This window comes from Bubalus bubalis, chromosome X, assembly GCF_019923935.1.
Source record: "Bubalus bubalis isolate 160015118507 breed Murrah chromosome X, NDDB_SH_1, whole genome shotgun sequence".
Classification (NCBI taxonomy): domain Eukaryota; kingdom Metazoa; phylum Chordata; class Mammalia; order Artiodactyla; family Bovidae; genus Bubalus; species Bubalus bubalis.
In genome coordinates this window covers 73,461,422-73,486,321 of record NC_059181.1, presented here as the reverse complement: position 1 = coordinate 73,486,321, position 24,900 = coordinate 73,461,422, and the positions used below count along the sequence as shown (strand labels likewise).

Genomic DNA, 24,900 nt, shown 5'->3' with positions numbered 1-24,900 from the left:
GAATGATGCTCAACATCACTAATCATCAAGGAAATGCAAATAAAAATCAAAAAGAGCTATCATTTGAAAACTGTTAGTATGGCTATCATCAAGAAGATAAGAAACTACAGGTATTGGCAAGGGTGTGGTTAAAAAGGAAATCATCTTACATTTGGGGGAATTTAATTGGTCAAACCGCTATAGAAAACAATATTAAAAAAAGAAAAATAGAATTGCTGTACAATTCATTAGTTATATTTCTATGTATATACAAAAAGGAAATGAAAATAAGATTTTGACAAAACATATGTCCAACAGCAAATTAATGGATACAAAGTTATTTGTGTGTGTGTGTGTATATATATATATATATATCAAGTAAGTCTAGTACTTCACTCAGTCATGTCCAACTCTTTGTGACCCCGTGGACTGTAGCCCAACAGGCTCTTCTGTCCATGGGATTCCCCAGGAAAGAATACTGGAGTGGGTTACCATTTACTTCTCCAGGGGATCTTCCCAACCCAGGGCTTGAACCTGGGTCTCCTGCATTGGAGGCAGATGCTTTAACCTCTGAGCCACCAGGGAAGTAATATATATATATATATATATATATATATATATATATATATATATACATACACACACACACACACAGAGTGCTTAGTCACTGAGGCGAGTCTGCCTCTTTGTGACTCTATGGCCTGTAGCCCACGAGGCTCCTGTGTCCGTGGGGATTGTCATGGAGTAATGTGGCTTGCCAAGCCCTTCTCAAGGAGATCTTTCTGACCCAGGGATTGAACCCAGGTCTCTTGACTTGCAGGTGGATTCTTTACCATCAGAGCCACAATAGAAGCCCAAGAATACTGGAGTGGGCAGTTTATCCCTTCTCCAAGTGATCTTCCTGACCCAGGAATTTAATCAGGGTCTCCTGCAATGCAGGCAGATTCTTTACCAGCTGACCTATCAGAGAAGTCCATATGTATGTGTGTGTGTGTCTGTATATATATCAGATCAGATCAGTCGCTCAGTCGTGTCCGATCTTTTAGACCCCATGAATCGCAGCACGCCAGGCCTCCCTGTCCATCACCAACTCCCGGAGATCACTCAGACTCATGTCCATCGAGTCAGTGATGCCATTCAGCCATCTCATCCTCTGTCGTCCCCTTCTCCTCCTGCCCCCAATCCCTCCCAGCATCAGAGTCTTTTCCAATGAGTCGACTCTTCTCATGAGGTGCCCAAAGTACTGGAGTTTCAGCTTTAGCATCATTCCTTTCAAAGAAATCCCAGGGCTGATCTCCTTCAGAATGGACTGTTTGGATCTCCTTGCAGTCAAAGGGACTCTCAAGAGTCTTCTCCAACACCACAGTTCAAAAGCATCAATTTTTCGGCGCTCAGCCTTCTTCACAGTTCAACACTCACATCCATACATGACCACAGGAAAAACCATAGCCTTGACTAGACAGACCTTTGTTGGCAAAGTAATGTCTCTGCTTTTGAATATGCTATCTAGGTTGGTTATAACTTCCCTTCCAAGGAGTAAGCATCTTTTAGTTTCATGGCTGCAGTCACCATCTGCAGTGATTTTGGAGCCCAGAAAAATAAAGTCTGATACTGTTTCCACTGTTTCCCCATCTATTTCCCATGAAGTGATGGGACCAGATGCCATGATCTTCGTTTTCTGAATGTTGAGCTTTAAGCCAACTTTTTCACTCTCCACTTTCACCTTCATCAAGAGGATTTTTAGTTCCTCTTCACTTTCTGCCATAAGGGTGGTGTCATCTGCATATCTGAGGTTATTGATATTTCTCCCGGCAATCTTGATTCCAGCTTGTGTTTCTTCCAGTTCAGCCTTTCTCATGATGTACTCTGCATAGAAGTTAAATAAGCAGGGTGACAATATACAGCCTTGACGTGCTGCTTTTCCTACTTGGAACAAGTCTGTTGTTCCATGTCCAGTTCTAACTGTTGCTTCCTGACCTGCATACAAATTTCTCAAGAGGCCAATCAGTTGGTCTGGTATTCCCATCTCTTTCAGAATTCTCCACAGTTTATTGTGATCCACACAGTCAAAGGCTTTGGCATAGTCAATAGCAGAAATAGATGTTTTTTCTGGAACTCTCTTGCTATATATATATATATATTTCCATTTTATATATAATGGTATATTACTCAGCCATGAAAAAGGAGGATACGCTTTCATTTGTGACAACATGGATTGTCCCTGAGCAAATTATGCTAAATGAGACAAGTCAGAGAGGGACAAGTGCTATGTAAGATGACATATGTTGAAGTACAAAAAATAAAAAACAAATTAAACTTGACATAAAGAGTAAAATGGTGATTATCAGGGGAGGAACAGGATAAGTGTGGCAGTGTTCAAAGGTACAAATTTGTAATATGCAGTAAATAAGCCACAGAGATCTAATATATAGTACAAAGAATATAGATAACAATACTATACTATAATTATATACTGTGATAAATATCACTACATTAGCAATATTACAAAAAGTAGCACTTTACACCTTAAACTTACACAATGTTGCATGTCAAGTTTCTTTAATTAAATCTGATTCATTTCTCATTATTGATGAGTAGATTTAATTGTATGGATATAATATGAATTATTTACCCATTCACATGTTGAGGGATATTTGGATAATTTACAATTTCAATAATTATAAATAAAACTAATATGAACCTTCTCATATGATTCTTTGTAGGGACATATGCATATGCTTTCATTTCTCTTCTGTAGTGTCTAAGAATGAAATGGTCAGATTGTATGATAAAGTCTATTTTAATTTTATAAATGTAAAATTATTTTCCAATGTATCTTTACAATTTGGTATGGATTGAATATTTGTGCCCCTACTAAGATTCATATGTCAAAGTGTAATTCCCATGGTGATGGAACTTGCAGATGGGACCTTGGAAAACAATCAGATCACAGAGGAGCTGGCATGAATGAGGTTAGTGCCTTATAGGAAGAGATGACCTCTCTCTCTTTTTCTCATGTGAGGAAACAGCAAAAAGTAATCATCTACAAACCAGGAAGGGGGTACTCACAAAGAATCAAAAGGACTTGCACATTGATCTTAGATTTCCCGGTCTCCAAATCTGTGAGAAATAAATTTCTGTTGTTAAAGATGCCTAGTGTGTGGTAATTGGTTATAACAGCCCAAGAACACTAAGACACTGTTTAATATTCCGACCATCAGAGTATGACAGATCCAGTTTCTTTGTATCTTTGCAAACACTTGAAAGGATCAGAACTCATAATTTGATAAAATTAAATTCTAGTGGATATGTAGTGATGCTTTATCACTGATTTAATTTTCATTTCCCTAATGTTAAATGGTGTTCAGCACCTTTTCATTTATTAGTTTGTCTTCCTTACATCATCCATGGCTTAAGTTAATTTTTAAAATTAAAAAAAAAAACAACAACAACAACAAAAAAAAAAACAACTGGATTTGACTTCATATGATTGAGGGGTGGCAGCCAGGAGGACCAACCCCATGTCCAAGGAGCCGAGGCTGTGCGGGTGCAGGAGGGCCTACAGGAGCTATCCCACTTTGAAGGTCAGGAGGGGCAGTGGCGAGGAGATATCCCTCGTCCAAGGTAAGGAGCAGTGGTTGCACTTTACTGGAGCAGCCATGAAGAGATACCCCACGCCCAAGGTAAGAGAAACCCAATTAAGACGGTTTGTTGCAAGACGGCATCAGAGGGCAAACACACTGAAATCATACTCACAGAAAACTAGTCAATCTGATCACACTAGGACCACAGCCTTGTCTAACTCAATGAAACTAAGCCATGCCCATGGGGCAACCCAAGACGGGTGGGTCATGGTGGAGAGATTTGACAGAATGTGGTCCACTTGAGAAGGGAATGGCAAACCACTTCAGTATTCTTGCCTTCAGAACCCCATGAACAGTATGAAAAGGCAAAATGATAGGATACTGAAAGAGGAACTCCCCAGGTCAGTAGGTGCCCAATATGCTACTGGAGATCAGTGGAGAATTAACTCCAGAAAGAATGAAGGGATGGAGCCAAAGCAAAAACAATACCCAGCTGTGGATGTGACTGGTGATAGAAGCAAGGTCCGATGCTGTAAAGAGCAATATTGTATAGGAACCTGGAATGTCAGGTCCATGAATCAAGGCAAACTGGAAGTGGTCAAACAAGAGATGGCAAGAGTGAATGTTGACATTCTAGGATTAAGCGAACTAAAATGGACTGGAATGGGTGAATTTAACTCAGATGACCATTATATCTACTACTGCAGGTAGGAATCCCTCAGAAGAAATGCAGTAGCCATAATGGTTAACAAAAGAGTCCACAATGCAGTACTTGGATGCAATCTCAAAAACAACAGAATGATCTCTGTTCATTTCCAAGGCAAACCACTCAATATTACAGTAATCCAAGTCTATGCCCCAATGAGTAATGCTGAAGAAGCTGAAGTTGAACGGTTCTATGAAGACCTACAAGACCTTTTAGAACTAACACCCAAAAAAGATGTCCTTTTCATTATAGGGGACTGGAATGCAAAAGTAGGAAGTCAAGAAACATCTGGAGTAACAGGCAAATTTGGACTTGGAATATGGAATGAAACAGAGCAAAGAGTAATAGAGTTTTGCCAAGAAAATGCACTGGTCATAACAAACATCCTCTTCCAACAACACAAGAGAAAACTCTATACATGGACATCACCAGATGGTCAACTGAAATCAGATTGATTATATTTTTTGCAGCCAAAAATGGAGAAGCTCTATTCAGTCAGCAAAAACAAGACTGGGTGCTGAGTGTGGCTCAGATCATGAACTCCTTATTGCCAAATTCAGACTTAAATTGAAGAAAGTAGGGAAAACCACTGGACCATTCAGGTATGACCTAAATAAAATCCCTTATGATTATACAGTGGAAGTGAGAAATAGATTTAAGGGCCTAGATCTGATAGATAGAGTGCCTGATGAACTATGGATGGAGGTTCGTGACATTATACAAAATACAGGGATCAAGACCATCTTCTTGGAAAATAAATGCAAAAACGCAAAATGGCTGTCTGGGGAGGCTTAAAAATAGCTGTGAAATGAAGAGAAGCAAAAAGCAAAGGAGAAAAGGAACGATATAAACATCTGAATGCAGAGATCCAAAGAATAGCAAGGAGAGATAAGAAAGCCTTTTTCAGCGATCAATGCAAAGAAATAGAGGAAAACAACAGAATGGGAAAGACTAGAGATCCCTTCAAGAAAATTAGAGATACCAGGGGAACATTTCATGCAAAGATGGGCTCGATAAAGGACAGAAATGGTATGGACTTAACAGAAGCAGAAGATATTAAGAAGAGATGTCAAGAATACACAGAAGAACTGTACAAAAAAGTTATTCATGACCCATAAAATCACGATGGTGTGATCACTCACATAGAAACAGACATCCTGGAATGTGTAGTCAAATGGGCCTTAGAAAGCATCACTACGAACAAAGCTATTGGAGGTGATGGAATTCCAGTTGAGCTCTTTCAAATCCTGAAAGATGATGCAGTGAAAGTGCTGCACTCAATATCCCAGAAAATTTGGAAAACTCAGCAGTGGCCACAGGACTGGAAAAGGTCAGTTTTAATTTTGATCCCAAAGAAATGCAATGCCAAACAATGCTCAAACTACCTCACAATGACACTCATCTCACACTCTAGTAAAGTAACGCTCAAAATTCTCCAAGCCAAGCTTCAGCAATATGTGAACTGTGAACTTCCTGATGTTCAAGATGGTTTTAGAAAAGGCAGAGGAACCAGAGATCAAATTGCCAGCATATGATGGATCATGGAAAAACAAGAGAGTTCCAGAAAAACATCTATTTCTACTTTATTGACTATGCCAAAGCCTTTGACTGTGGATCACAATAAACTGTGGAAAATTCTTCAAGAGATGGGAATACCAGACCACCTGATCTGCCTCTTGAGAAATTTGTATGCAGGTCAGGAAACAACACTTAGAACTGGACATGGAACAACAGACTGGTTCCAAATAGGAAAAGGAACACGTCAAGGCTGTATATTGTCACCCTGCTTATTTAACTTCTATGCAGAGTACATTATGAGAAACGCTGGACTGGAAGAAACACAAGCTGGAATCAAGGTTGCCGGGAGAAATATCAATAATCTCAGATATGCAGATGATACCACCCTTATGGCAGAAATTGAAGAGGAACTAAAAAGCCTCCTGATGAAAGTGAAAGTGGAGAGTGTAAAAGTTAGCTTAAAGCTCAACATTCAGAAAATGAAGATCATGGCATCTGGTCCCTTCACTTCATGGGAAATAGATGGGGAAACAGTAGAAACAGTGTCAGACTTTATTTTTTTGGGCTGCAAAAATCACTGCAGATGGTGACTGCAGCCATGAAACTAAAAGATGCTTACTCCTTGGAAGGGAAGTTATAACCAACCTAGATAGCATATTCAAAAGCAGAGACATTACTTTGCCAACAAAGGTCTGTCTAGTCAAGGCTATGGTTTTTCCTGTGGTCATGTATGGATGTGAGTGTTGAACTGTGAAGAAGGCTGAGCACCGAAAAATTGATGCTTTTGAACTGTGGTGTTGGAGAAGACTCTTGAGGGTCCCTTTGACTGCAAGGAGATCCAAACAGTCCATTCTGAAGGAGATCAGCCCTGGGATTTCTTTGAAAGGAATGATGCTAAAGCTGAAACTCCAGTACTTTGGGCACCTCATGAGAAGAGTCGACTCATTGGAAAAGACTCTGATGCTGGGAGGGATTGGGGGCAGGAGGAGAAGGGGACGACAGAGGATGAGATGGCTGGATCACTGACTCGATGGACATGAGTCTGAGTGATCTCCGGGAGTTGGTGATGGACAGGGAGGCCTGGCGTGCTGCGATTCATGGGGTTGCAGAGAGTCGGACACAACTGAGCGACTGATCTGATCTGATCTGATTCTTCACCAGGTCACCTCTATCTCTGCCCTCCCCCTTTCTTCACTAACCAACTTTCTGAATCTCTTTGTGTGTTCCAGGCTGTAGAGAACACTTAGGGAACAGATTACTGGCTGGAACTGTCTCTCTCCTTTTGATTTCTCCTTTTATACTCCTGGCCACCTCTGTCTCTTTCCTCCCTCCTTTCTTCTCTGTGTAACTCCATGAACATCTCTGAGGGATCCAGATTGCAGAGAGCACATAGGGAATTGATTACTAGCTAGCTTGCTCTCTCCCCTTTTGATTACCCCTCTTCTCCTCCTGGTCACCTCTATCTCCCGCCTCCCTCTTTTCCATGTAACTCTGCATACCTCTCTGGGTGTCCCTCTCTATGAGGAAACTTTTCATCATTAACCTAGATGTTCTATCATCAGTGCTTTATAGATGGAGAAATCTTGAGGCTACTGTAAGTATAAAACTGAAAACCAGAGGCAGGAGGCTTAAGTCCAAATGCTAAGAACACCAGAGAACTCCTGAATCCAGGGAACATTAATTGATAGGAGTTCAACAAGCACCTCCATATCTACACTGAAATCAAGCACCACCCAAGGGCCAACAAGTTCCAGAGCAAGACATATCACACAGATTCTCCAGCAGCACAAGAACATAGCCCTGAGCTTCAGTACACAGGCTGCCCAAAGTCACACCAAACCCACTGACATCTGAAAACTCATTACTGGGCAAGTCATTGCACTACAGAGAGAAGAAATCCAGCTCCACCCACCAGAACACCGACAAAAGCTTCCCTAACCAGGAAACCTTTACAAGCCACCTGTCCAACCCCACCCACAGTGAGGAAACTCCACAATAAAGAGGAACGACAAAATGCCAGAAAACAGAAAGGCCACCCCGACACCTCAATATAATAAAGATGAATAGACAGAGAAATACCCTGCAGATAAAGGAACAGGATAAATGCCCACCAAACCAAACAAAAGAGGAGGAGATAGGGAATCTACCTGATAAATAATTCTGAATAATGATAGTGAAAATGATCCAAAATCTTGAAAACAAATTGGAGTTACAGATAAATAGCCTGGAGACAAGGATGGAGAAGATGCAAGAAATGTTTAACAAGGACCTAGAAGAAATAAAAAAGAGTCAATATATAATGAATAATGCAATAAATGATATTAAAAACACTCTGGATGGTACCAACAGTAGAATAATGGAGGAAGAAGATAGGATAAGTGAGGTAGAAGATAGAAAGGTAGAAATAAATGAAACAGAGAGGAAAATAGAAAAAAAATAATTAAATGAAATAAGGACAACCTCAGAGACCACTGGGACAATGTTAAATGCCCCAACATTCAAATCATAGGAGTCCCAGAAGAAGAAAACAAAAAAGAAAGACCATGAGAAGATACTTGAGGAGATAATAGTTGAAAACTTCCATAAAATGGGGAAGAAAATAGCGACCCAAATCCAAGAAACCCAGAGAGACCCAATCAGGATAAACCCAAGCCGAAACACCCCAAGATACATATTAATAAAATTGAAAAATATCAAACACACAGAACAAATATTAAAAGCAGTAAGGGAAAAACAACAAATAACACACAAGGATTCCCATAAGGATAACAGCTGATCTTTCAAAAGAAACTCTTCAGGCCAGAAGGGAATGGCAGGATATACTTAAAGTGATGAAAGAAAATAACCTACAGCCCAGATTACTACACCCAGAAAGGATCTCCTTCAAATATTAAGGATAAATAAAAAGCTCTAAACAAGCGAAAGCTGAGAGAAATCAGCACCACCAAACCAGCTCTCCAACAAATGCTAAAGGATCTTCTCTAGACAGGAAACACAGAAAGCGTGTATAAACTCGAATACAAAACAATAAAGTAAATGACAATGGGATCATACTTATAATGATTTCCTTAAATGTAAATTGGTTGAATGACCCAACCAAAAGTAAAAGGCTGACTGAATGTATATTTAAAAAGACCCTCTTTATATTTTGTCTACAAGAGACCCACCTCGAAATAAGCGACACATACAGACTGAAAGTGAAGGGCTGGAAAAAGATATTCTATGCAAATAGAGACCAAAGGAAAGCAGAAGTAGCAATACTCATATCAGATAAAATAGACTTTAAAACAAAGGCTGTGAAAAGAGACAAAGAGGGACACTACATAATGATCAAAGGATTAATCCAAGAAGAAGACATAACAATTATAAACATATATGCACCCAACATAGGAGCACCAGAATATGTAAGACATATGCTAACAAGTATGAAAGGGGAAATTAACAATAACACAATAATAATGGGAGACTTTAATACCCCACTCACACCTATGGATAGATCAGCTAAACAGAAAATTAACAAGGAAACACAAACTTTAACCGATATAATAGACCAGTTAGACCTAATTGATATCTATAGGACATTTCACCCCAAGACAATGAATTTCACCTTTTTCTCAAGTGCACATGGAACCTTCTCCAGGATAGATCACATCCTGGACCATAAATCTAGCCTTGGTAGAGTAAAAAAAAAAAAAAAATTTTTTTTGAAATCATTCCAAGCAGTTTTCTGACCACAATGCAGTAAGATTAGATCTCATTTACAGGAGAAAAACTATTAAAAAATCCAACACATGGAGGGTGAACAACACGCTGCTAAATAACCAAGAAATCACAGATAAATAAAAAAGGAAACCAAAATATGCAAAGAAACGAATGAAAATGAAAATAAAACAACCCCAAACCTATGGGACACTGTAAAAGCAGTGCTAAGAGGAAGGTTCATAGCAATACAGGCTTACCTCAAGAAACAAGAAAAAGTCAAATAAATAACCTAACTCTACACCTAAAGCAACTAGAAAAGGAAGAAATGAAGAACCCCAGGGTTAGTAGAAGGAAACAAACCTTAAAAATTAGGGCAGAAATAAAGGCAAAAGAAGCAAAAGTGACCATAGCAAAAATCAACAAAGGAAAAAGCTGGTTCTTTTAGAAGATAAATAAAATGGACAGATCTTTAGCCAGACTCATTAAGAAACAAAGGAAGAAGAATCAAATCAACAAAATTAGAAATGAAAATGGAGAGATCACAACAGACAACACTGAAATACAAAGGATCATGAGACTACAATCAGCAACTATATGCCAATAAAATGGACAACTTGGAAGAAATGGACAAATTCCTAGAAAAGTAAAACTTTCCAAAACTGAACCAGGAAGAAATAGAAAATCTTAACAGACCCATCACAAGTACAGAAATTGAAACTGTAATCAGAAATCTTCCAACAAACAAAAGCCCAGGACCAGACGGCTTCACAGATGAATTCTACCAAAAATTTAAAGAAGAGCTAACACCTGTCCTACTCAAACTCTTGCACAAAACTGCAGAGGAACGTAAACTTCTAAACTTGTTCTATGAGGCCACCATCACCCTAATACCAAAACCTGACAAAGATGCCACAAAAAAGAAAACTACAGGCCAAATTTACTGACGAACATAGATGCAAAATCCTGAACAAAATTCTAGCAAACAGAATGCAATGACATATTAAAAAGCTCATATATCATGACCAAGTTGTCTTTATCCCAGGGATTCAAGGATTCTTCAATATCCGCAAATCAATCAATGTGATAACCACATTAACAAATTGAAAAATAAAAGCCATATGATTATCTCAATAGATGCAAAGAAAGCCTTTGACAAAATTCAACATCCATTTAGATAAAAACCCTCCAGAAAGCAGCCATAGCAAGGACATACCTCAACATAATAAAAGCTATATATGACAAACCCACAGCAAACATTATTCTCAATGGTGAAAAATTGAAAACATTTCCCCTAAAGTCAGGAAAAAGACAAGGGTGCCCACTTTCACCACTACTATTCAACATAGTTTTGGAAGCTTTGGCCACAGCAATCAGAGCAGAAAAACAAATAAAAGGAATCCAAATTGGAAAAGAAGAAGTAAACTCTCACTGTTTGCAGATGACATGATCCTCTACATAGAAAACCCTAAAGATTTCACCAGAAAATTACTAGAGTTAATCAATGAATACACTAAAGTTGCAGGATATAAAATCAACACACAGAAATCCCTTGCATTCCTGTACACTGACAATGAAAAAAACAGAAAGAGAAATTAAGAAACAAATCCATTCACCATTTCAACGGAAAGAATAAAATACTTAGGAATATATCTACCTAAAGAAACAAAAGATCTATATATAGAAAACTATAAACACTGGTGAAAGAAATCAAAGAGGACACTAAGAGATGGAGAAATGTACCATGTTCATGGATCAGAAGAATCAATATAGTGAAAATGAGTATACTATCCAAAGCAATCTATAGATTCAATGCAATCCCTATCAAGCTACCAACGGTATTTTTCACAGAGCTAGAAAAAATAATTTCACAATTTCTATGGAAATGCAGAAAACCTCGAATATCCAAAGGAATCTTGAGAAAGAAGAATGGAACTGGAGGAATCAACCTGCCTGACTTCAGGCTGTACTACAAAGCCACAGTTATCAAGACAGTATTTTCTGTCACAAAGACAGAAATATAGATCAATGGAACAAAATAGAAAGCCCAGAGATAAATCCATGCCCCTATGGACACTTTATCTTTGACAAAGGAGGCAAGAATATACAATGGAGAAAAGACAATCTCTTTAATAAGTGGTGCTGGGAAAACTGGTCACCCACTTGTAAAAGAATGAAACTAGAACACTTTCTAAAACCATACATAAAAATAAACTCAAAATGGATTAAAGATCTAAATGTAAGACCAGGAACTATAAAACTCCTAGAGTAGAACATAGGAAGAACACTCTCCGACATACATCACAACAGGATCCTCTATGACTCACCCACCCAGAATATTGGAAATAAATGTAAAAATAAACAAATGGGATCTAATTAAAATTAAGAGCTTCTGGACAACAAAGACCACCTCATGCGAAGAGTTGACTCATTGGAAAAGTCTCTAATGCTGGGAGGGATTGGGGGCAGGAGGAGAAGGGGATGACAGAGGATGAGATGGCAGGATGGCAGCACCATCTCGATGAACTTGAATTTGGGAAAACTCCAGGAGTTGGTGATGGACAGGGAGGCCTGGTGTGCTGCGATTCATGGAGTCGCAAAGAGTCGGACACCACTGAGCGACTGAAATGACTGACTGCATAACAAAGAAACTATAAGCAAGGTGAAAAGACAGCCTTCAGAATGGGAGAAAATAACAGCAAATGAAGCAACTGACAAACAATGAATCTCAAAAATATACAAGCAACTCCTGCAGCTCAATTCCAGAAAAATACACAACCCAATAAAAAAATGGGCCCAAGAATTAAAGAGACATTTCTCCAAAGAAGACATACAGATGGCTAACAAACATGAAATGATGCTGAACATCATTAATTATCAGAGAAATGCAAATCAAAACCACAACGAGGTACCATTTCACGCCAGTCAGAATGGCTGCTATCCAAAGGTCTAAAAACAATAAATGCTGGAGAGGGTGTGGAGAAAAGGCAACCCTTTTACACTGTTGGTGGGAATGCAAACTAGTACAGCCACTCTGGAGAACAGTGTGGAGATTCCTTAAAACACTGGCAATAGAAATGCCATATGACCCAGAAATCCCACTGTTGGTCATACACACTAAGGAACCCAGAATTGAAAGAGACACATGTTCCCCAATGTTCATCGCAGCACTGTTTATAATAGCCAGGACATGGAAGCAACCTAGATGTCCATCAGCAGACGAAATATTAAGAAAGCTGTGGTACATATACACAATGGAATATTACTCAGCCATTAAAAAGAATACATTGAAATCAGTTGTAATAAGGTGGATGAGACTGGAGCCTATGATACAGAGTGAAGTAAGCCAGAAAGAAAAACACCAATACAGTATACTAATGCATATATATTGAATTTAGAAAGATGGTACCGATAACCCTGTATGCAAGACAGCAAAAGAGACACAGATGTTAGAACAGTCTTTTGCACCCTTTGGGAGAGGGTGATGGTTGGATGATATGGGAAAATGGCACTGAAACATGTAAATTGTCATATGTGAAATGAATCACCAGTCCAGGTTCAATTCATGATACAGGGTGCTCGTGGCTGGTGCACTGGGATGACCCAGAGGGATGGGATGGGGAGCGTGGTGGGAGAGGGGTTCAGCATGGGGAACACATGTGCACCAGTCCTGGATTCATATCAGTGTATGGTAAAAACAATACACTACTGTAAAGTAAAAATAAAATAAAAATTAAAAAAATAAAAAAATAAAGTCTTTTTTTAAAAATAATTAAAATAAAAGCAAGTATGAATCATTTAAAGACAAATAAAAGAAAGAGTAGCAATTCTCATATTAGACAAAAATAGATTTTAAAACAGAGAACCTTACAAAAGACAAAGAACACTATATAAAAACCAAAAGTTCAATCCAAGAGGAAGACACAACAATTTCAAATATTTATGCACACCATATAGGAGTACCTCAATTCATCAGGTAGAGAATCACATATATAAAAGGAGAAATTGACTGTAACACAATAATAGTAGGGGATTTTACCACCCCTCTTATGTCAATGGACAGATCATTCAGACAGAAAGTTAATAAGGAAACAAAAGCCTTAAATTACACATTAGACCAGATGAATTTAATTGATATCTTCAGGACATTCCATCCAAACATAGCAGAGTACAGTTTCTTCTCAAAAGCACATGGAACATTCTCCAGGATAGATCACATATTGTTGTTCAGTCACTAAGTCATGACCGACTCTTTGCAACACCATGGACTGCAGCAAGCCAAGCTTCCCTGTCTCCTACTATTGCCCAGAGTTTACCCAAGTTCATGTCCATTGAATCAGTGATGCCATCTAATCATCTCATCCTCTGTTGCCTTCTTCTACTTCTGCCTTCAATCTTTCACAACATCAGAGTTTTTTCTAATGAGCCAGCTATTCCCATCAGGTGGCCAAAATATTGGAGCTTCATCTTCAACATCAGTCCTTCCAATGAGTTTTCATGGTTGATTTCCTTTAGGATTGATTGGTTTCATCTCTTGCTGTCCAAGGTACTCTCAAGAGTCTTCTCCACCACAGTTTGATAGCATCGCTTCTTTGGGACTCTGCCTTCTCTATGGTCCAACTTTCACATCCATACATGACTACTGGAAAGACCACAGCTTTCACTGTATGGATCTTTGTCAGCAAAGTGATGTCTTTGCTTCCTAATATACTGTTTGTCATCATTTTCCTTCCAATAAGCAAATGCCTTCTAATTTCATGGCTACAGTCACCATCCGCAGTGATTTTGGAGCCCAAGAAGATGAAATCTGTCACTACTTCCACCTTTTCACCCTGAACTTGCTATGCAGTAATGGGACAAAATGTCATGATCTTAGTTTTCTTTTAATATTTAGTCTTAAGCCAGATATTTCACTATCCTCTTTCACCCTCAAGAGGCTCTTTAGTTCTTTTGCACTTTCTGCCATTAGAATGGTATAATCTACATATATGAAGTTGTTGACATTTTTCTGGCAATCTTGATTCCAGCTTGTAACTCATCCAGCCCAGCATTTCTCATGATGTAACCTTCATAGAAGTCAAATAAATAGGGTGACAATATACCGCCTTGTCATACTCCTTTCTCAATTTTGATCCAGTCAGTTGTTCCATATTAGGTTCTAACGGTTGCTTCTTGACCCACATACAGGTTTCTCAGGAGACAGATAAGATTGTCTGGTATTCCTATCTCTTTAAGAGTTTTCCAGTTTTTTTGTGATCCATACAGTAAAGGCTTTTCCATAGTCAATGAAACAAGCTGATGTTTTTCTGGAATCTGCTTGTTTTCTCTATGGCCCAGTGAATGTTGGCAATTTGATCTCTGGCCTTCTGCCTTTTCTAAATCCAGATTGAACATCTTGAAGTTCTCAGTTCAAGCACCTCTGAAGCCTAGCTTGAAGGATTTTGAACATAAGATTATGTTGACAAGATTGTCAACATGTGAAATGAGTACAATTGTATGTAATTTGAACAGTCTTTCACATTGCCTTTCTTTGGGATTGAAATGAAAACTGACCTTTATCCAGTTCTGTGGCCACTACTGAGTTTCCAAATTTGTGGTTATATTAAGTGCATCATTTTAACAGTATCATCTTTTAGTTTTTAAGTAGCTCACCTAGAATTTCATCACCTCCATTAGCTTTGTTCATAGCAATGTTTCCTAAGGCCCACTTGACTTTGCTTTCCATGCTCTAGGTGAGTGCCCACACCATAGTGGTTATCTGGGTCATAAGACCTTTTTTGTACCGTTCTCCTGTGTATAGATCACATATTAGGTCACATATCAAGCCTTGGTAAATTTAAGAAAATTTAAATTGTATCATGCTCCTTTTCTGATCACAACTCTATCATACTAGATATCAATTACATGAAAAAAAAATAAAAAAAACAAACGCATGGGTGTTAAACAATACACTTTTAAATAATCGACAGATCACTTAAGAAATCAAAGTGGAAATAAAAATACCAATAAACAAATGACAACAAAAACACTACAACCCCAAAGCTATGGGACACAGCAAAGGAAGTTCTAAGAGGGAAGTTTGTAGCAATATAATCCTACCTCAAGAAACAAGAAAAACATCACATATACAACTTATCTTACACCTAAAGCAACTGGAAACAGAAGAACAAAACAAAACAAACAAAAAACAGTTTGTAGAGGGGAATAAATCATAAGATCAGAGAAGAGGGGACTTTCAAGATTGTGGAAGACTAAGATGGTGAGATCACCCCCTCCCAACAAATATATAAAAAAATTCTCTGCATATGGAACAACTACTACAGAATACATTCTGAGCACTGGCAGAAGAAACCAGACATAAGAAATAGTAAGCCCATCTCCCCAGAATAAGGTAGGGGGAAAGATAAGGATAAAAAAGATACAAAAGATTTGGGGGCCAGGACCTGTCCCCCGGGGAGGAGGTCATGAAGGAGGAGATGTTTCTGCACACTCAGAAACCACCTCACAAGCAGATTCAGAGAGAGTTTTAGAACCTCAGAGGGGAACACAGCAACAGGTGCTCAGAGGGAAAAGTAGAATTCACCACAGAAATTAGTGCTGAACAGCACTTCCCAGCTGAAAAATGTCTGATGTGCCCACCATGGTGACTGGGGCTGGGTGCTGAGGCTTAGGCTTTGTGGATTGGACCCCAGAGAGAGGACCAGGGTTGGCACCGTGAAGACACTCTGAGGGATCTAGTATGGCACAGCTGAAGGAGTCTAGGAAAAAGTCTGGGCCTCCCAGAGAGGCAAGAGATCATTGCCTCCATGATCCCTTAACTCTGCATGCTCTCTGATAGCTGCTGTGTGTCCAGCCACTGCCAAAGACAGCAGGAGTGCCAGAGGTGGAACTAGATGTGACTACTGTTTAATATCCCAGAGTGAGGAAAGCAAGCCAACTGGCCACTCTGAAAGTCAGGGAGAGTGCCTGAGGCAGCAGTCAAAAAGCTGCCACTGCAGATACAGCCTTAGTGGCAGCAGCTGCCACTAAGCTGTGAGCAGTCACAGATTACTACCCACACTCTCCTGGGAGCCTAAGCAGCTTGGCTTTTCCTAGGGATCCAGGACAAGAGGCCAATTCTGCTGAGACAGCGTATGGTCCACCTCACATTGTAGCATCATCTGGCAGGTCTCTACTGCTACAGGCATTTCCAGGTACGTCCCAATTCTAGCTGCCATACCAAGTCCTCATCCAAGTCTGACTGAAAAAGTGGGCCCTAATAAGCTTCAGCCTTCAACCTCTCTTGTCTTGGCAGAGAAAAGACACCAGAGGGTGACCTACAATCAGAGGCAGGCCCAAAACCAAAGCGAAACACCAAGGGATGAATGATCAAAGAAGAGGAAGGGAATTAGTTTCTGCAGCCACTGATCCACTGGATTAAATCTCCACAATTAGCCTGAGACTATGGATTTGGGGGGCAATTGTGGACTCTGGGAGCAAGTACCAGCTGGAGTAAGGCCAGAACTAAGCCTGAGCTGACTCCACACTGCCCACAACAGGTCCAGATACATTCCTAGAAATATTGGAGGATGTCATGAGTAGGCAGATTGGCTGATGCTCGCTGTGTAGAGGGCATTCTTCTCACTGTATTTTTCTCTCTCTTTGGGTTTTCTTGGATGTTGAGCGTTGCTTTCAACATGAACCTTGGGTTTTTTTTCTTCTGTGCTATGTGACCTGTGAAGTCTTCGTACTACAGTAAGGGCTCAGTCCTGAACCTCAGAGGAGGAAGACCTGAGTCCAGAACTTTGGAGAACTCCCAACTCCTTGAAATATTAATTAGATCTTTCACAAAGGCTCCCATCTCAACACTAAGACCAGGCCGACCAAAAGGTTAGCACACTACAGTGCCAGATGCATCATGCTAAACCTTCAACACAACAGGAACATAAACCTGCCCATTGGAAGACAGAATGACAAAGCCATTCCAGGTCCACAGAAACCACAAAACATGTCATTGATCATGGCACTGACAACACAGGAACAACCCCCTGCCAAGCCAGAAACCTTCACAAAGCACTGTTCCAACACCACCCAGGGAGGGAAAATGCTGCAAAAAGAGAAACTATGACCTTTCCTGCATACAGAAAGAAGACCCCCAAACTCAGTAAATTAAGCAAAATGAAAATACAGAGAAACATGCAGCAGATGAAGGAGCATTGTAAAAACTCACAAGACCAAAAAAAAAAAAAAAAAAAAAAAAAAAAGGAAGAGACAATAGGCTGTAAAATAGAAGAACAAAATCAGAGCAATGATTGTAAATATCCAACATTTTGGAAATAAAATGGACTCACAGATAAATGGAATAGAGGCACAGATCAAAGAGATACAAAAAACATTAACAAATACCTAGAAGAGATAAAAAATAAGCTATGAACAACAAAGTAACTAAGATTAAAAACACACTAGAAGCAACCTGGTGCCTGAGGCAGAAGATCAAATAAATGAAATGGAAGATAGAATGGTGGAAATAACTGGAGCAGAAAAATAAAAAAAAAAAAATTTAAACTAAATGAGGACAGTCTCAGAAACCTCTGGGACAAAATTAAGCACACCAACATCCGAATTATAGCAGTCTCAAAAATGCCAGGTTGGATGACTTACAAGCTGAGATCTAGATTGCTGGGAGAAATATCAAAAATTTCAGATATGCAGATGGTACAACTCTAATGGAAGAAAGTGAATAAGAACTAAAGAGTCTCTTGATGAGGGTGAAAGAGGAGCGTGAAAAAGCTAGTTTAAAACACAACATTGAAAAAACTAAGATAATGGCATCCATTCCCATCACTTCATGGCCAATAGAAGGGGAAAACGTAGAAGCAGTGACAAAGTGGAGTCTCTTCTTGGGATCCAAAACCACTTCAAATGGTAACTGCAGCCATAAAATTAGAAGATGCCTGCTTTTTGGAAGGAAAGCTATGGCAATCTTAGACAGCATATTAAAAAGCAAAGACATAACTTTGCCAATAAAGGTCCATATAGTCAAAGCTATGATGATAGGTTACTGGTAATTCTTTATAGATGTGACAAACCCACAGCAAACATTATCCTCAATGGTGAAAAATTGAAAGCATTTCCCCTAAAGTCAGGAAAAAGACAAGGGTGCCCACTTTCACCAATACTATTCAACATAGCTTTGGAAGTTTTGGCCACAGCAATCAGAGCAAAAAAAGAAATGAAAGGAATCCAAACTGGAAAAGAAGAAGTAAAACTCCCACTGTTTGCAGATGACATGATCCTCTACATAGAAAACCCTAAAACTCCAACAGAAAATTACTAGAGCTAATCAATTAATATAGTAAAGTTGCAGGATATAAAATCAACACACAGAAATCCCTTGCATTCCTATACACTAATAATGAGAAAATAGAAAGAGAAATTAAGGAAACAATTTCATTCACCATTGCAACGAAAAGAATAAAATACTTAGGAATATATCTACCTAAAGAAACAAAAGACCTATATATAGAAAACTATAAAACACTGGTGAAAGAAATCAAAGAGGACACTAATAGATGGAGAAATATACCATGTTCATGGATCAGAAGAATCAATATAGTAAAAATGGGTATACTACCCAAAGCAATCTACAGATTCAATGCAATCCCTATCAAGCTACCAATGGCATTTTTCACAGAGCTAGAACAAATAATTTCGCAATTTGTATGGAAATACAAAAAAACCTCGAATATTCAAAGGAATCTTGAGAAAGAAGAATGGAACTGGAGGAATCAACCTGCCTAACTTCAGGCTCTACTACAAAGCCACAGTCATCAAGACAGTATGGTACTGGCACAAAGACAGAAATATAGACCAATGTAACAAAATAGAAAGCCCAGAGATAAATCTATGCACCTATGGACACCTTATCTTTGGTAAAGGAGGCAGGAATCTACAATGGAGAAAAGACAATCTCTTTAATAAGTGGTGCTGGGAAAACTGGTCAACCACTTGTAAAAGAATGAAACTAGAACACTTTCTAACACCATACACAAAAATAAACCCAAAATAGATTAAAGATCTAAATGTAAGACCAGAAACTATAAATCTCCTAGAGGAGAACATAGACAAAACACTCTCTGACATAAATCACAGCAGGATCCTCTATGACCCTCCTCCCAGAATATTGGAAATAAAAGCAAAAATAAACAAATGGAACCTAATTAAAATTAAAAGCTTCTGCACAACAAAGGAAATTATAATCAAGGTGAAAAGACAGCCTTCAGAATGGGAGAAAATAATAGCAAATGAAGCAACTGACAAACAACTATCTCAAAAATATGCAAGCAACTCCTGCAGCTCAAGTCCAGAAAAATAAACGACTCAATAAAAAAAAAAAAAAAAAAAAAAAAAGGCCAAAGAACTAAACAGACATTTCTCCAAAGAAGACATACAGACGGCTAACAAACACATGAAAAGATGCTCAACATCACTCATTATCAGAGAAATGCAAATCAAAACCACAATGAGGTACCATTTCACACCAGTCAGAATGGTTGCTATTCAAAATTCTACAAGCAATAAATGCTGGAGAGGTTGTGGAGAAAAGGGAACCCTATTATACCTTGGTGGGAATGCAAACTAGTATATCCACTATGGATAACTGGAAATAGAATTGACTTCTGACCCAGCAATCCCACTACTGGGCATACACACCGAGGAAACAAGAATCGAAAGAGACACGTGTACCCCAGTGTTCATTGAAGCACTGTTTACAGTAGCCAGCATATGGAAGCAACCTAGATGTCCATCAGCAGATGAATGGATAAGAAAACTGTTGCACATATACACAATGGAGTATTACTCAGCCTTTAAAAAGAATACATTTGAATCAGTTCTAATGAGGTGGATGAAACTGGAGCCTATTATACAGAGTGAAGTAAGCCAGAAAGAAAAGCACCAATACAGTATACTAATGCATATATATGGAATTTAGAAAGATGGTAACAATAACCTTGTATGTGAGACAGCAAAAGAGACACAGATGTATAGAACACACTTTTGGACTCTGTGGGAGAGGAAGAGGGTGGGATGATTTGGGAGAATGGCATTAAAACCTGTATAATATCATATATGAAATGAATCACCAGTCCAGGTTCGATGCATGATACAGGATGCTTGGGGCTGGTGCACTGGGATGACCCAGAGAGATGGTATGGGGAGGAAGGTGGGAGGGGGATTCAGGATGGGGAACACGTGTACACCTGTGGCGGATTCATGTTGATGTATGGCAAAACCACCACATTATTGTAAGGTAATTAGCCTCAAATTAAATAAATAAATTTATATATATATATATATATTAAAAAAAACCTTAATATTCATGGGAAGGACTGATAGTGAAGCTGTAGCTCTAAAACTTTATCAACCTGATGTGAAGAGCTGTCTCAATGGAAAAGACCTTGATGACTGGAAAGATTGAAGGCAGGAGGAGAAGGGGACGACAGAGGATGAGATGGTTGGATGGCATCACAGACTCAATGGACATGAGTTTGAGCAAACTCTGGGAGATAATGAAGGACAAGTAAGCCTTGTGTGCTGTCCATTGGATTGCAGAGTCAGAAACAACTGCGTGACTGAACAACAACAATGATATCAAACTACTATGAGCAATTATACACCAATAAATTGGCAACTTAGAAGCAATGAACATATTCCTAGAGAAACAGAAAAGATGAACACACCAATCACGAGCACCAAAATTGAAACTCTAATCAGAATTCTTCCAACAATAAAAACCCAAGGCCAGATGGCTTCACAAGCTAATTAATTCTACCAAATTTTAGAGAAGGGCTAACATCTATTCTGCTAAAACTCTTACAGAAAACTGTAGAGAGAGGAAAACTCCCAAACTCATTCTAAAAGAACACCAACACCCTGATGCCAAAAACCAACAAACATACCATTAAAAGGCCAATATCATTGATGAACATAGATGAAAAAGTCCTCGATAAAATTCCAGAAAACAGAATCCAACAGCACATTGAAAGGTCATACATTATGATCAAGTAGGCTTGATTCCAGGAATTCAAGGATTCTTCAATATACAGAAATCGATCAATGTGATGCACCATATTAGCCAATTGAAAGATACAAACCATATGGCCATCTCAATAGATGCTGAGAAAGCTTTTGACAAAATTTAACATCCATTTATGATAAAACCCTCCAGAAAGTAAGCACTGAATGCACATACATCAACATAATAAAGGCTTTTTACAACAAACCTACAGCAAACATTATTCTTAGTGGTGAAAAGTGAAACAACTTCCTCTAAGATTAGGAACAAGACAACACTGCCCACTCACTACTATTATTCAGCATAGTGTTGGAAACCCTAGCCATGAAAATCAGAGAAGAAACATAAATAAAAGGAATCCAGATGCAGATGGGTACAGAAGCAGTAAAACTTGCATTGTTTGAAGACAACATGATAGCATACATAGAAAACCCTAAATATATCATCAAAAACGTACTGGAGTTAATCAATGAATTCAGTAAAATTTCAAATACAAAATCAATACAGAGAAACCCTTTGTATTCCTATACACTAACAAAGAAAAAATCAGAAATTTAAATTAAGGAAACAATCATGTTCACCAGTGGAATAAAAATAATAATATATATATAAGAATAAGCATACCTAAATAGAAATAAGAGCTGCATGCAGAAAACTCTAAAATGCTCATGAAAGAAATAAAAAACAACACAAACAGATGGCAAGATATATCATGATCTTGAATTGGAAGAATCAATATTGTGAAAATGACTATATTACCCAAAGCAATCTTCATATTCAGTACAATTCCTATCAAATTACCAATGACGTTTTTCTTAGTATTAGTTCAAGAGATTTTACAATTTGTATAGAAACACAAAAGACCCCAAATAGCCAAAGTGATCTTGGGAAAGAAAAATGGAGCTGGAGGAATCAACATTCCTGACTTCAGACTATAGAACAAAGCCACAGTAATCAAGACAGTATGGTATTGGCATAAAAACTCTAATATAATCAATGGAACAAGGTAGAAAACCCAGAGGTAAACTTACACATCTATGGGAACCTTAACTTTGACAAAACATGACTGATTATTAGAGAAATGAAATCAAAACTACAATGAAGTATCATCTAACATCAGTCAGAATGACCATCATCTAAACATCTGCAAACAATAAATGATGGAGAGCATGTGAAAAAAAGGGAACACTCCTGCGCTGTTGGTGGGAGTTGATAAAATCACTATGGAGAAGAGTATCCAGAAATCCCACTATCAGGCAGATACCCTGAGAAAACCATAATTCAGAAAGACACATACATCCCAGTTTTCATTGCAGCATTATTTACAATAGCTAAGACATGGAAGCAACCTAGATTTCCATCTCAGATGAGTGGATAAGGACGATGTGGTACATATATACAATGGAATATTATTCAGCCATAGAAAAAGAATGAATTTGAGTCAGTTCCAAAGAGGTGGATGAACCTATAGCCTATCATACAGAGTGAATTAAGTCAGAGAAATAGCACATATTGTATATTAACATCTATATATGAAATCTAGGAAAATGCTACTGATGAACCTATTTTCAGGATAAGAATAGAGATTCAGACAGAGAGAGCAGACTTGTGGACCCAGCGCGGAAAGGAGAGCATAAGATGAATTGAGAGAGTAGCATTGAGTTATATATATGACTATATGTAAAATAGCTAGTGGGAAGTTGCTGTACCACACAGGGAAATAAAGCCAGTGCTCTGTGACAACCTAGAGGGATGGGAAGGAATTGGACGTGGAAGGAGATTCAAGAAGGAGGGGACATATCTATGAAAGAAGTGAAAATGAAAATCGCTCAGTTATGTCCAACTCTTTGTAACCCCAAGGACTATACAGTCCATGGAATTCTCCAGGCCAGAATGTTGAAGTGGGTAGCCTTTCCCTTCTCAGGGGATTTTCCCAACCCAGGGATCAAACCTGTTTCCTGCTTTGCAGGCAGATTCTTTATCAGCTGAGCTACAAGACATAATTATACTTAAGGCTAATTCACAATATTGCATGGCAGAACATTCTCCAATTGAAAATTTTTTTTCAAAAGAACAAAAAAGAAACATAGAAAAACTGCAAACTCTCCTCTGAGACTGTATCATCATTAGTATTGGCAAAATTCTATCAATACTTATAATGAAATGATCTTTCACTTTTAAAATTAGGTATATAAATTTGGAAGAATGAAAACTTTGGAGAATATTTTTTTTTTCATTTTTAAAGAGGCTATAGATGCTCAGGCTTCATATAATCTGATTTTCCTTTATAATTTACCTTTTAATAAATTGTTGGTAATAAGTTTTTAACCATTTACTCACTAGAAGCTTAACATTCTTTAGGGTCATAGTATCCTAATCTTTCTTGACTCACTAAGCAGTGTAGTGCAATACTTCATCTACTGAAACTTATTCATTTTAAAGTTTTCTTTTATGCTTTTTGAACTGTCTGCTATTCCACCAGAGATTAATATACATAAACTTCAACTTTAATTCAATTCACAGAATGTTTGTTGCACATACATTAGATGTATAGGAAAGTAAGGAAATGATTTATGAAAAGATGGAGAATTCACTAACAGTAGTTTTTACTTTCTCATTCAGAATTTTATCTAATCCTTCAAGCAAGGATTTTTCCTTTCTACCTTGGAGAACTTGTAACCAAGAATGCATTATTGCAATAAGAACAATATGGGTGGGGTCTTCTAACCACAATAGGGATTTTATACTCAACTTTTTCCCACACTCTCCTGGATTTTCAGGTGGACTCTTTACCACTGTGTCACCTGGGGAACCCACCTATGTCTCATGCATTTGATAAAAATTCAATGTTACTATCTCTATAGAGGGTTTCCCTGGTAGCTCAGATGGTAAAGAATACACCTGCAATGCAGGAGACCTAAGTTCAATCCCTGGGTTGGGAAGATCCCCTGGAGGTGGGCATGGTAACCCGCTCTAGTATTCCTGTCTGGAGAATCCCCATGGCCAAAGGAGTCTGGCAAGCTGCAGTCCATGGGGTTGCAAAGAGTTGGACATGACAGAGTGACTGAACTGAACTTCCCACACTAATCTAAGAACAGCCATCCTATGATTTTCTATAGAGCTGTGCTTAATCGTTCAGTCATGAAAATGAAGTGACCAGACCAGAGAGGAAATGATGCTCAGTTGTGGATGTGTCTGCTGCTGAAAGTAAACTCTGATGCATAGAAACCTGGAATGTTATATCCATGAATCAAGGTAAATTGGAAAACCCAGAAGTGGCCACAGGACTAGAAAAGGTCAATTCCCAAGAAAGGCAGTAGTAAAGAATGCTCAAATTGTCAGACAGTTGTATCCATTTC

At 38.5% G+C, this 24,900-nt stretch overlaps 1 non-coding gene across 1 annotated transcript; it reads right to left on the bottom strand.

Moving 5' to 3' along the window:
- Nucleotides 1–492: 492 nt before the first annotated feature.
- On the bottom strand, nt 493–564 carry TRNAW-CCA. The gene has a single exon. It is a non-coding gene; the product is annotated as a tRNA-Trp (tRNA).
- Between the last annotated feature and the right edge of the window lie 24,336 nt (nt 565–24,900).